Raw genomic sequence first — 7189 nt, forward strand, 5'->3', positions numbered from 1 at the left:
TTTGAAAATGCGTTTTTGTTGGTTTGTTTTCATACGGTGAGGTAAAAAATTGTGTTTATTATGATTAAATTTGGCCTTAAAGTTTAATTTGTGATGTATTTTGTTTTTGTAAATAATTACAATATCCTTTTATTGCTTTAGTATGATAAAATTGTGTCACCCATGTTTCTGTCAGTACATTATTTTGTAAGCATGTTTGATCTGTGTTGTGAAAAGATTTCCCAGCAGGATGCTGGAATCACGGAATCCATTACATTATGATTAATGTTGTTTGTATTATTATGGAATTTTGTTTTGTAATAATGTTTAGTATGCTGATGGTTTCTGACATGATTTTAGTGTATAGGCTTGTTATTTTAATTGTTACTCATGTTGAGTAAAGGAGTATAGTGATGTTTTTATTTTGTTTGAGGCCTGTGCTGTCTTTTTTATGTTTGTGTTATAGTATTTGTTTATGTGTTCTCTGATGACTTTGTCCAAGTATCAGGCAAGTTTGTAGTTAGGAAATTTTTGGTAATGAAGGTGTGTTTTGTTTAATATTTTTGGAAAAGGTTGAAGGGCAGTGCCTGAGGGTAAATTTGTTTAAAGAAATATTCTTATGCCATGGGTATATTACGTTAGGATTTTTTAATCACTCTGGTCTACAAGAGTTTTGTTAAAAGATAATTTTTGGATTATTAATATTGTTTTTTGATGCTTAATCCAAAGAGATTTTTTTAAAAATGAAGCCCTAAGACAAATGTAATTATGATCTTAAAATTTGTCCCAAGGGCTTTATTTTTTTATGATCATCACTCGTAAAGATGAAAATTATTAGAACGATGTATTTTCTCTTTCAAGACTATTTTCACTTGTAATGATTTGTTGCGAATCAGTGTTTCTATTAATAATGAAATGTGGTTGTCTGAAGATATTTAAAAATGGCTCAAGTGGAATAATTAAGAGGGTTGACTGGTGTGACTTATATGTTAGTACATCATACATCATGATATTGATATTATCAGTTTACTATGATATATCTTCTAGGAATGTATATTTAAAACCATAATGTGATTTAGCCTTTACTAATCGCATCATATGAGGGCTGTTCAAAAAGTAATGATAATAGTGATCTTGAGGGAAAATGTGTTATGAAGGGTTATGTCCAGCATGGATAAAAAGTTAGAGCAACGTTGTAACAAAATTTTTAGTGAAACTCGGGAAGAACTGAAAAGACATGTGTCAATTATTAACTACGGTGTATGATGAAGATATTATGAACCAGATGACCTTCTACAAGTGGTATAAAGTGTTTGAGGAGGGTAGAGAGAGCATCGCCAATTAGCTGTGCGAGAGGGCGCCCTTGAATGTCTCGTACCAAGGTTGTAAAAAATATAGCTGCTGCTATCTTCCATGAAGAACGACAATTTATTGTAAGGGAGCTCATCACTTCTGTAGACATTTCAGTTAGCAGCGCATTTTTGATTTTGCACAATGATTTGGCCATGTGACGTGCGTCTTGCAGATGAGTGCTGTGCCTGCTCACACTGGAGCAAATGCAACATTGTGTCTCCGTGTGTAGAGACCTGTTATCACGGTTTGGTGGGGAAGCAAATGAAAAAATGAATTAAATCATAATCAAAGATGAATCTTGGATGTATCACTATGATCCGGAACTGAAACAACAGTTTTCAATAGAAAAGGGTGCAGTTGCCATCTCTGAAAAAGCGAAGATGAGTTATAGCGCTGGTAAGGTTATGATGATAGTTATGCATTTCATAGAAAGTTTAATTGTGCACCTTCCAAGTGACAGTAACATTGTTAAGGGCATAATTAATTTGAAACAACCAGTTTTGAAGAAAATGTTGAATGTATCAGGGAATCTTTCTTGAATAGCTCTAAAAAATTGTTTATGAAGGCCAGTCATGAACTATGTATGCTGGTAATGATTGTGAGAAATGTTTTAAGGAAATGCTTACATATTAGTCCATACTATTTATGGCTGATACAAGCTTTGAAGCCTATAGGCTATGCTGTGCATGCCAACCTTGCAATCAAAATTTTGCAGCATTCTTGACTTTCTTGATTGTATTGTGTTTAATTAACTTCAGCAGCATGGGTGCACACTGGATGAGATTAGAACTCTATCAAGTTATTTCAGCAACAGAACCGTTATCCTTCATGACAGTGGTTCGGAAGTAGGAAAGACCCATCTAAAGGTTGTCCACAGGGCAGTGTATTAAGTCCATTTGTCTGGGTTGTTGAGTTTGACTCTCTCATGCGGTTGTGGATGCCCAGTGGTGGCTGCTGCATCGTGGCTTATGCTAACTATGGATTGCTGCTGGTTGAGGGCAACTTGCATGCCAAGATAGAGCTTAGAGCGACACAGGCATGTAAGGTTCTCATGTTGTGGAGTCTTCAGCATAAGATGGTTTTCAGCACGAAGAAAACCACTGTGATGGTTCTTAAAGGCCGTCTAGCTGTGACCCGTCACCCGCGGGTTGTGTGGACAGTCTTCCAATTAGGTATGTCACCGTTCAGAAATGTTTGGGTGTCATCCTTGATGAGAGACTTCAATTCAAGGAGCACCGTTCAGTTTGTCACAAGGAAGGTCGTTGATGCCTTCTTTGGTGTTCGTAGAGTCATCCATCCTGATTGGGGGTTGAATTATTGTACTATGTGTATTTTTACAAAGGTGTCTGTGAGGCCATAATATTGTCTGCTGCACCTGTCTGAGTTCATCGTTTACAACTCCAATGTTATAGGGACATTCTATTGCTAGCGCAGCGTCTTCTGCTGTTAGCCGTTGTCGGTGGCTACAGGACTGTCTCAAGAGACGCATTCTCTGTGATCGCTGACATAAAACCCATGGACATTCTAGTGACGGAACATAGCAAGCGGTATATCTCTAAGAAGGAAGGCCTTCTAACTTCTGGGCGTATGCGAGAAATTAAAACCAAGGTTTTAACTCGTGGCAAGCTAGGTGGAACAATTCTTCTACTGGTCGATGTACACATGATATTTTTTAAATGTTAGGAAGCTGCGAGCAATTACGTGGGTCTCTCCCAATTGGTACATAACTCAATTCCTTTCAGGACATGGTCCCTTTAAGAATAGTTTGGTTTGGTTGATTCAAGCTTGTCGCCTGGACCCACCGGGTTGGTCTAGTGGTTAACACGTCTTCCCAAATCAGCTGATTTGGAAGTCGAGAGTTACAGCGTTCAAGTTCTAGTAAAGCCAGATATTTTTACATGGATTTGAATTCTAGATCGTGGATACCGGTGTTCTTTGGTGGTTGGGTTTCAATTAACCACACATCTCAGGAATGGTCCAATTGAGAATGTACAAGACTACACTTCATTTACACTCATACATATCATCCTCATTCATCCTCTGAAGAATTATCTAAACGGTAGTTATCGGAGGCTAAAACAGGAAAAAGAAGCTTGTGCCTGGATTGTAGGGTCGATGATACCGTGAACCATGTCCTTTATGTTTGTCCCCAGTACGAGGCTGAGTGTGCCAGAGCCGTTAGGGAACTCGATAGAGTGGATACCTTCTTTGATCTACATGTCAACTGGAAAACTCATAGGTAATGGACTGTTGTGGCTGGCGTCCTCCAATTCCTCGCCCTGAGCAGGACGGCTGAAGGGCTAAATAGAGTAGCAGCTCGGGTGGCTAGGGACCACCTGGGCAGTTTATTGGCCGGAGGTAGGCGTGTTGGCATCAAGCCATGGTTAGATAGAATTTGTGGTGATTATTTATTGAATGTTGGTTGTTGGCGGAATGGCGACTGCACTGCCAAGGGTATGGGTTACCATGCAGCTGTGAGGTGTAGCACCATTTTGATGAGGGCAGTTTTCGAATGAGCAAACAGCACTGTCAGCAAGATGGCAATTGCACTGCCAAGGGCATGGATCCCATGCAGTCATGAGGTGTAGTGGCATCTCAACGATGGTAGAAAACAAGTAAATATCACGCGGGACTCTGCGATGGAGCTGAGTAGGAGTAGGAGGTCTGTCTGCCTCTCCCTTGTAGACCAGACCGGAATCCGTAAATTGACCAAAGTTTGGGGTATGAACTAAATGAGAGTTCACTAAGGAAACTAGGACTAAATTCCATTGTTATGAACAACATTTTTGACGGTATGTTGTTCATTTGCCTCAAATTATGAGACATCTACTAGAAGTGGCTCAGTAAAAGTAAAACTAGGGACAGGATTCATGCTTTCGCGAACTCTGTTAGCTAGTTCAAAGGGCAATGATGTAGGACATTCAAGATGTCCAGACAAGGCCTGCAGCGAAGGCAGAAGCTGAGTTTAAAAATTACCAATGTTAATGTCTACCAAGGCATTTACATTGGTGGCATCCCAATGAGGCCTGGCTTATTACTATTAGATGTAAAAAGTTAGAAGGCAAAAGACAACTCTCGTTAAATTCCATCAGGGCTAGGAATGTGGGGGGGGGGCGTGTGCTGACTGGAAGTGTCCCAAGGCGGGTGTCTTCCCCTACAGGATTTAGATGTATTGTGTTTAATGATGAGCCAAAATTTCATCTTAGTGAAAATGCATATTAATACATATTAATTTTGTACCTGAGGGTCAAAAAATCTTGTACTCTTGGGGAGCTTGCTGGGTCTCCTCCAACATAGCCCTGATCTGTCACCACATGACGAAAGGTGCTTACATTGATGAACAGTTGTAGGGAAATCTGTAAAAGTTACTCTTTCATTTTATTTGTGATTCATTTCTGTAATTCAAAATTTAGAGATTTTAAATAGCTTTTAACTCCTAATATTCTCTTTTTCACATCCTATATAGGCTATTTAATTCCTTAAAAAATTAGATTTTATTTCTAAATTGACTAGATATATCTTGCTTATTTTCAGAGTTTCAGCTTGAAAAACATTTCATCCTGATTTGTGCTGTAAGGTAATATGAGGCTGTACTGAAATACTTGGGGATAAAATTTGTGGTTTGATACGTTTTTACGGAAAAAATAAGAGGATTCCAGAACTGTTTTTCAATAGTTACCAAGAAAACTAAGGTTCAAAAAATTGTGGTTGAAGAACACACTTTTTTATATTTGACCAAAATCTGTTTCGTTGTTGTTAAGATAATAGTTACTTATCTTTTCTGCTAAGATCATTATAGTTTCTATGTTTAGTACTGCTTACTTTTCTAACAAGAGAGAAAAGAAAAAAGCTAAGAAAAGTAAGCAGTACTAAATGTAGAAACTAAATCTGCTTTGTTAAATTGCCACTTAGCAAACAAAATTTTATTAAGAAGTAAATCGTCAAGAAGTAACAAATAAGAGGATGAAAAAATTATTTCAGACATATACTGTGAATATTCTTTATAATCATTATGAATGCAAAATAACAACATAAAATTAAAAAAAAATAATAATTTAATCAGAATAATTCAACAAAGATTGATCAGATTGTGCATATGTTTTTGGGTTATGTAATTTATTTAGTGCAATTATTCATTCCTTCTTTAATGTGTTACAATATTTACTAAATCCTACATTTTCAGCAGTCTGCTTAAGTACACTAAAACCTCAGTAATCTGTAATTCCCACAATTGATACGGTTTTCCCTTATTATTATTCTCATTATAATTTCAGAGTAACCTAAATAATTATATATACTACTCAGTATTAATTCACAATTTTCTGGTAAATTCTCTTTTTTTAAGTGTAAAGGAATTAATGGTGTTGTGTTAATTTGAAGTAGCTCATACTGATCTACAATTACTTATATTCATTTGTTATATAAACTTGTACATAAAAGAACATTCAAAAATAACAAAAAAACATAATTTTTTTGTAATAATTAAACACAATACAGTACATTGAATTATAACTTATAATAATAAATAGCTGCTGTGGATAGAAACATCTTAAATTAGTTGCATATTAAAATAATAAAATATTATTTCTATAAAATAATTTCTATTTTTCTTTACTTTTTGCCAAAAAATAACTTCTTTAAAATTTAACAAATGATATATTTTTTTTATAAAAAATCTGATGTGGACATCACATGACTTCCTTGTATGTTTAATTAATTACGTATACACATTTTGTTTTAATGGAAAGTGTATAAAATTTTATTTCATCAATAACTACTGATATTTTTTATTTATTTTTTGTTATTTTTGAATTATTATTAATCGTAAAGTTGTTTTACAATGATATGTTAATAATTATTAATAAATCAATGTATTTAAATTTTTTAAAAAAGGAGATGAAGTCTGATTCGAATCAATGTGCCTTCCCCTAAGATCCAAATATTTCATTAATTAAAGTTTTATTTGGCTAGAACTCTGAAACCATTGAAAATAAGACAACTTATTGTATATTGTTAAAAAGCTCTCGATGAGGGCTTATTACTGCAGTTAAGAAAAAGTCCAAAATCCAAATCTTTATTGGATTTTGGGCTTTTTTTGGACAATTTTGGTTCAGTTGAATGCTATCAAAAGGGGAGGTGCACAACCAGATGTTAAAACAGTCCGAAATCCAAAATTTCAGTATCCTACGGCTAATCATTTTTGAGTTATGCAAGATATGCACATATGTAAATCACACCGAAACTAGTCAAAATGGATTCAGGGATGGTCAAAATGGATATTTCCATTGAAATCTGAAAACCAAAATTTTTCGCAATAACAATATTTCCTTTACTTCATACAAGGAAGTAAAAATTACATTAATTGTATAAATTAAGAAGAATACGTCGTAATGGATTTTGACTGCACTATAATTGTGTGTAAAATGATCTCAACCTAGAAAAATAAGAAACTTCTTATTGATCTCTTACTACAGATTAAAAAATTGAGATGTTACTACCTATTAACAAAGGTTATTCACTTCAGTGTTTGAAGAAATTAGTTTATAATCAATAGCTTTTCTGTAAACAGGACTTTGTTAATGGTAATTACAAAAGTGAACACCTGATATACAACATCTGAGGTCAATAATATTTTTGTAAATTGTAATGTTCTTCCAATGGTATTGGTAAGCTGATTGTTAATATCAAATGAAAAATTTTAATTACAATGAAGACATGTGTGGCAGTAAAGAAAACAAATATAATTATTCACTAAAAATTCTTACCTGGCTGCACTTCATGTAAGCAATACCAAAAAAGCTAATTCAACCTCTTCAGCCAAATTAGCTTTATATCTTTGTTTAGCAGAAATGTACTC

This window comes from Lycorma delicatula, chromosome 2 (genome assembly GCF_047948215.1).
Source record: "Lycorma delicatula isolate Av1 chromosome 2, ASM4794821v1, whole genome shotgun sequence".
NCBI lineage: Eukaryota > Metazoa > Arthropoda > Insecta > Hemiptera > Fulgoridae > Lycorma > Lycorma delicatula.